Source organism: Salvelinus sp. IW2-2015, linkage group LG1 (genome assembly GCF_002910315.2).
Source record: "Salvelinus sp. IW2-2015 linkage group LG1, ASM291031v2, whole genome shotgun sequence".
NCBI classification, from domain to species: domain Eukaryota; kingdom Metazoa; phylum Chordata; class Actinopteri; order Salmoniformes; family Salmonidae; genus Salvelinus; species Salvelinus sp. IW2-2015.
In genome coordinates this window covers 39,477,796-39,490,047 of record NC_036838.1, presented here as the reverse complement: position 1 = coordinate 39,490,047, position 12,252 = coordinate 39,477,796, and the positions used below count along the sequence as shown (strand labels likewise).

Genomic DNA, 12,252 nt, shown 5'->3' with positions numbered 1-12,252 from the left:
TAACCTAAAACTAACCCTACAAATAGCACTGTTGGCCATTTGGAAAGTCAGTCAATCAATTAGCATTACATAATAATACTGTTTGCAATACTCTTTGGATACTATGAGATCAGAAAGGTTCAGAGTTCAGAAGCAAAGTTGAAAAATATATTGCACATGGAAATTGAGAAAGGATGGGCTACGGAGATAGGCGGGGTGGGCTACGGAGATAGGCGGGGTGGGCTACGGAGATAGGCGGGGTGGGCTACGGAGATAGGCGGGTGCTACGGAGATGGCGGGGGTGGGCTACGGAGGATAGGCGGGTGGCTACAGGAGATAGGCGGGGTGGGCTACGGAGATAGGCGGGGTGGGCTACGGAGATAGGCGGGGTAGAATTAACAGCGGGGTGGGATTAACAGCACATGATCTGTAGTAGTTAGGACCGAAAATACCATATACCATTTAATGTGTAAATCAAACTATATTTTGTGTCATGTAATACTGTGTATAGAAGTACCATGTATGTGAAAGTTATGAATAATTTGTATGTAACAAAATGGCAGTTTTTTTAGTAAAACAAAGTCCTCCGAAGAGGGTGGGGTGGTGGATGGAGCAATAAATAATAATAATAACAATAATAATAAACCTGTTCTGGTGCAATGTGTCATTGATCATGTGAGAATATTGCCCATTTATGATGTGTGTATTTGCACAAATACTGATTGATTGTGTGAGTGTTGCATATCGATGACTGATTGATTCTCTGCAGGATGTGAGTAAGCGTATGTCTCTGCCCATGGACATCCGCCTGCCTCCAGAGATCCTCAAAAAGCTGCAGATGCAGAGAGAAATGGAGAATGAGAACTCTCCTCCCTGCAAACCCCTCAGCCGCATGTCCCGACGGGCTTCACTGGTTAGTACCGCTATGCCCTAATACAGTTGTTCCCAACCTTTTTCGGTTACTGTACCACCAAGTGAATTTTGCTCTGCCCGGAGTACCCCTGAAGAACCCCCTCATTTGAATTTTACCAGTAGGCCTATGGTCTCATGAGTCTTCAAGTACCCCCTRTTCCTTGTTGGGAACAACTGCTCTAATACCCCAATACCCTAACCCAAACCCCTCAGCTGCATGTCACTACGGGCTTCACTGGTTAGTATCACATACCTAACCCCTATATACCCATACCGCAATACCCTAATACACCAATACCCCTATACCCTAAATCAATCCACTCAGACACATGTCGTGACAGTCATCACTGTTCAGTACCCTGTACCCCCTTACACCCATACTACAGTACCCTAATACACACATACCCTAATACCCTAAATCAAACCCCTCAGCCGCATGTCCCTGCAGGCTTTACTGGTCAGTAGACTACCCCATGTACCCAATACCATGATCCTTAAACCATATGGTCATAACCTTACATACAGTGCCATGAAAAAGTATTTGCCCCTTTCTACATTTCTCAGATTTTGCTTCTTTTTTTTTTTATACTGAATGTTATCAGATCTTCAACCCAAACCTAATATTAGATAAAATGAACCTGAGTGAACAAATAACACAACATTGACATACTTATTTCATTTATTGAATTAACAAAGTTATGCAACACCCAATTCCGCTGTGTGAAAAAGTAATTTCCCCCTTACACTCAATAACTGGTTGTGCCACCTTTAACTGCAATGACTCCAACCAGACACTTCCTGTAGTTGTTGATCAGTGTCTCACGACACTGTGGAGGGATTTTGGCCCACTCTTCCATGCAGGACTGCTTTAACTAGTGACATTTGTGAGTTTTTAAAACATGAACTGCTCATTTCAAGTCCTCCCACAACATCTCAATTTGGATTAGTCCAGACCTAATCCCAATTGAGATGTTGTGGCAGGACTTGAAATGAGCAGTTCATGCTTAAACTCAAATGTTGCTGATCTACAGCAGTTCTGCATGCAAGAGTGGGCAAACATTTCTCCACAGCGATGTGAGAGACTGATCAACAACTACATGAAGCATTTGGTTGCAGTCAGAGCTATTGAGCGTAAGGGGGCAATTATTTTCTCACAAAGGGGGAATTGGATGTTGCATAACTTTATGCTAACTTTAGGCTACCTTGTGTATTTTTCCATACAGTCTGACATTGGCTTTGGAAAGCTGGAGACGTACGTGAAACTGGGAAAACTGGGAGAGGTAAGAAAGTCGCTATGGTTACGCGCTTTCAGCTGCAGTTTAAGGCACACATCCAGCTGATTTAATAGGCGCAGGATACAGAGAAATTAGAATCGTTGAAACTAAAGGTGTGTGGGTATTCCCAGTGTGGTTATTCAGTGTGTGGATTTTCACCTTCTATTTAACCCCTGAGATGAGGGGAATWTGTGTATTTCATAAATGAAAGTAAAATAAAGCTTTCTATAAATGTTAGAATTATGAAATTRTGTGTTGAAAAGCAGAAAGACTACATTCCAAACCTATTTCTAAGTTGCTAGGTCAAAACATGTGGTAATTAGCATTGGGGTGGGATTGTCACATGGAACATGGGGTTGGTTGTCCCTATCAACKCCAATAGAACCATATATTAATTGGGGACATTGCCACTGCCAGTATACAAATAAATCCCAAGCTCTTTTGTGCTGTTGCTATAAAGACCTCCCTTACCAGTAAACACAAACACCTTTGGCCGACATATCAAAATGTCTTGGGAATATGTAGTGTGGAGAGCGTTTACACATTGGAAAGACGTCGCCGAGACATCAGAAAAGAATGTTGATGCCTGGCCGACATATAAACAATGTAGAATTTAGAATGTAGATATTCTAAATACATCTGAGACGTCTTGCCAATTAGYAAACGATGTCTAAACTGCATCTTCCCGATTCATCATGTATACATCCGTTGGGCAGAGGAATCTGTGCCATCGGTTAATTGCCTCACAGATTTTTCTCTGACACACCCACACAAACTTACTCAAAATGTCATATGTTGTTCTCAAGGTATAAAATGTAGAATTTTGTTTGAAATATTGTTTGATCAAAGAAAGGCTTGGCTATAGTGCTTAATTTCCTGTTCCAAAAGGAATAAGCTACTAGCAAACACTGTGACAACCAACTACATACTGGTTGTCAMMAGTGGACAGAGTGTGTTTGATKGCTTATAACTCCATGTTGGAATAAGATGAGGACAAAAATGGTCCCCATTTCAACCCAAGGCCTTTCTTTCTATAATGTTGAAAAGAGTCTTGTAAGATATACTGGTGCTGAGAACTACACGGGAGTAAAACGTGTGACAACCAACCCCGGTCTCCCCTACTGCATACCTAGTTCTACATCGCAATATTAGATTGATTTATAGAACTGGTGTATGTACTCACACAGTGGCTACTTATCTGTTGTCTCAGACTGTACTCATGAACGCTGAGTTACTGTTAGTGCAGAGGAGCAGTCAGACTAAATAGGCTACATCTGTCCTAGTCATGCTCAGTCATTAGGGTCAACAACTGGGCTGCATCTCATTACAGAAAGTTGTCCCCTTCCATCTGTCCTCATTCACTCCCTTTCACAATAGCTGGATAGGTGTAAGCAATCCCTGTATTTAGTTTCCTTCATATTGCTTACACCTATGCAGTCCTGCCAGATCTGTGAAGGGGTGAACATGGAAGACAGCAGGGTGGGAGCAGTGTTCTGGAATGGCAGGCAGTCTAGGTCACCTCAAACCAGATGTGTGGGGGGGGGGGGGGGGGGGGGTTAGTTTACTGTAAACACATGTCCTACAGAACTAGTGTCTGGTCAACCATGACTGCTCATCTACATAACAAGTGGTCATGTTTAAAATACATTACATCTGCCATGGGACAAAAAGAAGACAGCAATGACAAAGCTACTTTATAAGTTAGGGATAAGGTTAATGTTAGGGATAAGGTTATGGGGTTATGGTTAGTATTAGGGATTAAGGTTTGGGGTAGGGTTTTGTGTAGGGATTAGCTTCTACCCCCAAGCCATAAGACTCCTGAACACCTAGTCAAATGGCTACCCAGACACATTGCCTGCCCCCACACCACTGCCACTCTCTGTTTCTCATCTATGCATAGTTACTTTAATTAACTCTACCTACATGTACATACTACCTCAACTAACCGGTGCCGCCGCCACATTGACTCCTGTACCGGGTACCTCCCCTGTATATATTTTATTTTTTACTGCTCCTTTCTTAATACTTGTTTACTTTTTATTTTTTTCTTTTTCTTATTCTTATCCGTATTTTTTTTAACTGCACTGTCGGTTAGGGGCTCGTAAGGAGCATTTTCACTTTAAGGTCTACACCTGTTGTATTCGGCGCATGTTGACTAATACAATTTTGGATTTGATAAAGGTTAGAGTTAGATATAAGGCTAAGGGGTAGGGATAAGGTTAAGGGGTAGGGATAAGGTTATAAGGTAGGGTTAGGGTTAAGGTTATGGGGTAGGGTTAGGGTTAGGGATAAGGTTATAGGTTAGGGTTAGGCTCAGTAGTCAGGGTTAGACATTTGGCATGGCCATAAAGTGACAACCATTATATATGTAAAAAAATGACTGATGTGATTAACTAATTATTCCCGTTTCCTATTTCCCGTTTCAATTACTTCCTGTTCCTGTGTAGGGCACATACGCCACGGTTTTTAARGGGCGGAGCAAACTGACGGAAAACCTGGTGGCGCTGAAAGAGATTAGGTTAGAGCACGAGGAGGGAGCGCCCTGTACAGCTATCAGGGAAGGTAAAAACACACAGCACCCTATACAACCATRGTTTTGGAAATGCCAGGCCTAGAGCTACAGCGCTAGGTCTGGGAATTACGTTGGATTTGGAGGACGCTCTTCACACAGACAACTCTCCCAACAAATCACGAGTGGGTATGCGGTGCTTAAAAATAAACCCCTCGGAAACATGACAGAGGCGGACACACAATACGGACGAAGATAGCTAGGTTAGTTTTAGCCACAGCCAGTCAGTGGTTGTAAGCTTGTAACACTAACGTCATAGCGCAAGCAAACGACTCGCTTGCAGAATACACTCATTGAAAATATCCTCGGCGAGCTCCATCTAGGCTGATTTTCTGGCGTCCAACTCCACCCTTTCCTCTCTTCCAAACTGACGGCGGTCTAAGTACAGACGTGTATGCTGGAACATTGGTACATTGTGGGAGGCATCCCGTCCGTCTAGAGAGACTAATACAACCATCAAACCTCTCCTAACCTCTTCTCACAAAACACATACTGTACCAACAGGGTTTTTGCCTCAGATTTACTACAGTAGCTTTTCAGAAGAACTCAGGAGAAGAAACACTACCACCCAGTGGCGCTAAAATGTCATTAGCATGTCCTCACACCTCCATGCAGCCAGAGCAGCATCCAACCATTTTCTCTGTGCGTCTCTGCAGTGTCTCTACTGAAGAACCTAAAACATGCCAACATTGTCACGCTGCATGACATCATACACACAGAACGCTCCCTCACTCTAGTCTTTGAGTACCTGGTGAGTAGTACACACATCTTTCAAATACTTCATGATCAGTATAATAACCAGTGTTATATCGTCTTGTTTTACTTACAAGTTAAAGTTCTGAAAATGTGTGCCTGTGTGTCTCTCAGGACAGTGATCTGAAACAGTACCTGGACAACTGTGGAAACCTCATGTGCATGAACAATGTCAAGGTTAGTCCAGCCTACTGAACACTGTTAATCATCATCAGACAGAGACATTATGGCTTCTCTCTCTGCCCCCTCTCCTTCTCTCTCTCTGCCCCCTCTCCTTCTCTCTCTCTGCCCCCTCTCCTTCTCTCTCTCCCCTCTGTTAGATCTTTATGTTCCAGTTGTTACGGGGTCTGTCCTACTGCCATAAGAGGAAGATCCTTCACAGAGACCTCAAACCTCAGAACCTGCTCATCAACGACAAGGGAGAGCTCAAACTAGCAGACTTCGGTATGACACACACACACACAGATACACCACATTGGTAACCTAGTAACAGATCTCCCTCTAATATCTAGGGCTGGGACGATACCATCACGTTACTCTTTAGTATCGTGTAAATGAAACTTCTTTAGGAAAACTGCCCTAATGTTAGAAACAAATATCAGTATGTTGTCATCCAGAGTAATTATTATTTTCCAAGCTATAGCACACATTAATTTACCTACAGACGGTTTTAAAAGAACCAAAGAGTTTGGTCTGCTTCCTGTTTTCATTCACGGCATACAAACAAAATATTGCGAAATTGGTATTGTTCCCAGCCATAATATTATCCCTAACCTTTTCAACACGCATCCTGCATGTAGATAGGGAGCATTTTATCTACTGATCTGGTCTTCTATCTGAGATCCAGCTCATGACTGTTTGTTTGATTGGTCAGGTCTGGCCAGGGCCAAGTCTGTGCAACTAAAACCCTACTCCAACGAGGTGGTGACTCTATGGTACCGCCCCCCTGAAGTACTGCTGGGTACCACAGAGTACCTACACCCATCGACATGTGGTGAGTACATTCCACATGTAATGCAAGGCAGCGCGCACACACCTCCATTGTGGGACACCAGGAGACAGAGCCATTTCAAAAAACAAACCTACTCCAGTGTCACATATTGGATTAAAACCTCTTAAAGGTATCGGCTTCTTTCCCCAATTTCGACTAAAAGGACCATACCCAAATCTAACTGCCTGTAGCTCAGCGCCCTTCAAGCCAAGGAATACATTTATTGGTACCAATTAAAAACGAACCACTTTGCAGGTTGTGGAATATGTTGAAAAGGAATGTAGTCGAGAATTAACACATTAGATCTGTAAAATGATAAATACAAAGAGAAAAAAAACAACATTATTACGTACACGACTCATGCAATCTTTGAAATGCAAGAGAAAGGCCATAATGTATTATTCCAGCCCAGGTGCAATTTAGATTTTGGCCACTATATGGCAGCAGTGTATGTGCAAAGTTTTAGACTGATCCAATGAACCATTGTATTTCTGTTCAAAATGTTGTATCAAGACTGCCCAAATGTGCCTCATTTGTTTATTAATAACTTTTCATGTTCAAAACTGTGCAGTACCATGGTATTCTTTCACTGTAATAGCTACTGTAAATTGGACAGTGCAGTTAGATTAACAAGAATTTAAGTTTACTGCCCATATCAGATATGACTATATCCTGGGAAATGTTCTTGTTACTTACAACCTCATGCTAATTGCATTAGCCTACGTTAGCGCAACCCTCCAGCAGGGGACCCACCGATCCTGAAGAAGTTTTAACCTTCATTAACACTACCAGAGTGAAAACCTAAATGAGGGAGAACATGTTTTGATTAGATATGTTTACCACACTATGAATCATCACAGCAACATAGCTAAGCTGTTCCTTTACTTAACTCGCATGTAAGCCACCACTCCTGATGTGAGCAATCACCATGGTGATAATTTCTGCATCACATTCATTAACCTTGAATCTCCAAAGGCTATTATCCAGCAACACAACAATACAGAACCTTTCATAAACTCATTTGCAAAACATTCCTTTCATCAGTGGATGGGTCTCCATCGGCGCAGACACCCTCAGTGATAAACAAAGGAAAGCAGTGTACTCTATGACACCCTGCCTCTTACACAGGCCTGCTCGTGATCCCTACACACAGTCTTTGATGTGTGTCTGTGTCTCTGTTCTACCGACGAACCTCTTGCTGTCTGTGTGTCTGTGTGTGTGTGTGTGTGTGGGGGGCATGCAGGGGTGGGGCAGATTAGTGTGTGTGGACATTTTTAACTATACTTATGGGGACCAGAAGTCCCCACAAGAATAGTAAACAAACCAAAAAAATTGACCAATGGGACATTTTGCAAGTCCCCACAAGGAAAAAGGCTATTTCTAAAGGGGTTTAGGTTTAGAATTAGTGTTAGGGGTTAAAGGTTATATTTAGGAGTTAGGTTGAGGGTTAAGGTTAGGGAAAATAGGATTTTGAACGGGAGTCAATTATGTGTCCCCACAAGGTTAGCAAAACAAGACTGTGTGTGTGCATGCTGCATTTCCATGGAGACACTACCAGAGGCAGAGGGGACCGTTCACACGGTCCCATAACCCACGGGACTGAGTGTCTTCAATTTATCAAGCAAGATATTGAGCTCTGCACATGTCTCCTTGCTTTATGAAGGGTTATCCTTTGTGCCTACAACTCAGTGCAACGATTTTGATGTTAAGGTAGACATGTTCAAGTTTTTTTAAGAAACATCCGTTAAGGGAATACTTCAGCTCCCCTAAACGTGATGTTTCTACTGAACAAGTAGGTTGCTCACCTGCAAGTACTCCGACTCCTTTTAGAAGTAAAGAGTTATTTTGTACCTCCATCCAACCGCAATCACTCTATAGAGACATATTGCAGACTCGTTGAAAAAGATGTTGTTCATCCCCTTAAGAACAAACAGGAGTACATATCTTTCCATAATTTACCTAAGGATGAAAAACAAGATTTGCTKGATATWCAATCCAATACGTCAGTCCTTAMCCCCCTGCTGATAAGGGTGGGCTGGTTGTACTCATGGMTAGGACTGTTTATGTATATGAGTGTCAGACAACTGCTTGACAACACCTTTTACAAGAAACTCAGAAGTGACCCTACTGCCCAATTTCAGAACACGATCTTTACTGTCCTAGATGGGTATTTAAGTTCTGGTCAGATAACCAAAAAAGAACACAACTTTTTTGGCTATTCAACACTTCAAATTGCTACTTTTTATACTTTGCCGAAATTACACAAGAATGTTACAAAACCTCCAGGGCGCCCTATTGTAGCGGGCATTGATGCAGTAACGGCCCCTCTATCTACTTTTGTTGACTTTTTTATTAGACCACTCGCAGAACAGCTCCCCTCCTTTGTAAAGGACACCAGCAGTATGATCTCAGAACAGCTCCCCTCCTTTGTAAAGGACACCAGCAGTATGATCTCAGAACAGCTTCCCCTCCTGAGAAAGGAACACCAGCCAGTATGATCTCAGGAAAAAAAAAAAAAAACCAAGGGGGCGCCGGCTTTCCCCCCTTTCCCTTTGGTTTTGAGGTGGGGGGGGGTTTGTTTTTTTTTAAAAAGGACCACCAGCTGTATGATTCAGAACAGCTCCCCCTCCTTTGGTTAGAAGGGACACCAGCAGTATGATCTCAGAACAGCTCCCCTCCTTGGTAAAGGACACCAGCAGTATGATCTCTGTCATTGAATCTCTTGATCCTCTCCCTGAGAATACCTTGTTAGTTACTTTTGATGTTGAGTCATTATACATTAATATTCCACACGAGGGCGGTATTGAAGCTATGGAACATTTTCTTCTGCAACGTGACACCTTCCAGTGCATGCTTTATAAAATTGTCTGAAATAGTACTCACACACAACTCTTTCATGTTTCTAAATGATTTCTTTATTCAGACGAAGGGTACTGCTATGGGATCCCCCATGGCTCCTAACTATGCTAATTTGTATGTGGGTTACATGGAGAAACAGTCCATTTTTAATCCTCTCAAAAATATTTTTCTTKCCTAACATCATTATTTGGMAACGGWATATTGATGATATTTTTGTTCTATGGAGGGGTGATGCAAAACAGCTCMAGGCATTCCATGCTTTTCTYAACTCYTGTTCTGAGCATCTGAGATTTACTATGCAATCTGACACACGTCAAAACAGTTTCCTTGATCTTCTGATCTTGTGTGAGGATAATGTTCTATACACTGATCTTTACWGGAAATCTTGATCGTAACAGTTTGTTGAGGGCTGATAGTTGTCACCCGCTTCCCTTGAAAAACAGTTTGCTCTACAGCCAATTCTGTCGAATCAAAATAAATTTGCAAAAAACAAATCAGAAATATGGCTGAGACAAAGAAAAAATTCAAGGAGAGGGGGTACAAAAATGGTCAGATTAATACTGACATTGAGAAAATTCTAAACAAACTGAGACATGATCTTTTTCAAGGACAGTCTCGCAAAAAGAAGCATTCTTGCGTTCTAACTACCCGCTATTCAAAGTGCTCTGAACAAATTAAGGGATTTTAGGTGCAAAAACTCGACTTACCCAGTTGCAGCCCACTTTCTGRAAAAAAAACTYGATTTCATCCCTACGTTATATCGGCAACGAACTTGTCACCCTACCTAGGAAAGGGGGTGACCTCGACAATTTGTTTAAACGAGAGGCTGCCTGGATCTTTAATTTAAAGACCCTTGCTCCCGTCGGACTCAACGTAGACATTGATCTGAAGACATTGTTGTGATTTGCTATTGTAAATGTTTGTAGTCCCATGTGGCCGAATTGTATCTTTGATCGTTTGCTATCCATTCATGTTTTTGGTATGTTATTTTTATATCTGAAGATTAACCAATGATATCAGGCCACACCCGGCCATGATTACAGACACCCGTGTGTCCTTTGACACTATATATATAAACTAGTCACCCTGCAGTGTTTGTCATTATACCCTGATGAAGAYAGCTCGTCTGTTGAAACTTTGGTTATTAGGTTATTACATTATTGCATCTGAGCTCCTAGAGTGTGCGGCTCTCCTTTAATTTTTCAAGACACTACCACCRTTACCACCTCCCTTCAGGCATTAGTCTCCAAAGATCAATTTGGCTGTGTTTGAGAGCAGGAAATCCATGATGCATCATGGGTAAATGGTGACTGACTGATCTACAAATAATACTGAGTATTTATTTATGACGCAAGGTGATTTGTAGATCAGTCAGTCTTGACTCAACTTTAAAGTCGGCTGCAATGTAGAACGTGCCCCTTCACTTTCCATTTAAATCAAGTGTGTCTGTGCTTTCTGTGTGTTAAAGGGGCGTGGGATGTATTCTATTTGAGATGGCGACGGGTCGTCCCATGTTCCCCGGCTCCACAGTGAAGGAGGAGCTGCACTTGGTCTTCAGACTCATTGGTAATTATTCTTTAATTTACACCACAGGGAGCCATCTTGCTGGGGTAAGTAGTGAGGATTCAAATACATACAGACATAGAATATGAAGAATGACCCTCTCCAATCTCCCTCAGGTACACCAACCGAGGACAGCTGGCCAGGTATCTCCAATAATGATGAGTTCAGATCCTACATGTTCTCCCAGTACAGACCTCAACCACTCATCAACCACGTGCCCAGGTTACACAACCACAATAAGACCACTTACCAACCAYTTGCTCATGTAACACAAATCACAACTAAACAAGTACTGTGTTTCTTCTCCAGGCTGGATAGTGAGGGGATTGACATGCTTACTGCTCTACTCCTGGTAAGAAACCACCCCTACACCAACCTGTAACCACTAGTGTTGTATACCAAACCGCTCTTCTGGTTTTAAGTGTGTATCTCTGTTTTATTTCAGTATGACACTAGGACCAGAGTCTCGGCTGAAGCATCTCTAAGACACCCCTACTTCCTCAGCTTGGGAGAGAACATCCACAGCCTCGCAGACAGTAAGACACACACACACAGATGTATTTGACTTCAGTCATGTGCTGAGGATGATGTRTTAAGTGGCAATTTGTTTTGTGCATTATGTGCAGAAAACACCATTGACCAATATTCCTCACCCCCCACCKTAGCCTCCTCAGTGTTTTCCCTCAGAGAGATTCAACTGCAGAAAGACCCAGGCCACCGGAGCTCAGTGTTCCAGCCTCCAGGTACATTCTCAACACATATTACTTCCATAAACCATCACAACAATACGAAACGACTACTGGAAATAAACCATGTTCAGTCATGTCATACCCGTGTTCTCTTTACCAAACCCAGGTCGGGGAAAGAACAGAAGACAGAGCATATTCTAAAGGATGACCGGCCAGAGGGGTGCAGACAGGGAGAGTCTATTCTAAGAAAGCCTCAAGGAGGAATCGGATTTGAAGACAAACACACCCCAATCCCCCATACAAACACAAACATAAAGATCGAGGTCATATCCAGAGCCCTATACTACGAATGTAGTTTGAGGAGTTAGCGATGTCACCTCTGAGTCCAACTTGGGATAACTGGTACCACGAAAGTGGCTCACCTTTTAGCCAGGTACATTTTTATGTCAACTAACCCTTCAGATCTAACCTGCTCTGGGCCAGTCTAACTAAAATACATTTAAGTGTCTGAGCCACGAGTTAAGGACCAATGAAATCAGATTCCCTCTCTCTCATAAAGATTACTTCATTTGAGGAAGACAACTGATGAAATATTATATTAGTCAAATGTTTTTGCGTGTAAAAAATCCTAATGTTAAAATACCTATCACATTTTATTAATGA

General features: G+C 42.3%; 1 pseudogene; it reads left to right on the top strand.

The window, feature by feature from the left end:
• The window catches only part of LOC111975872 (cyclin-dependent kinase 18-like), a 45,968-nt pseudogene extending 33,716 nt beyond the window's left edge, over positions 1-12,252 (top strand).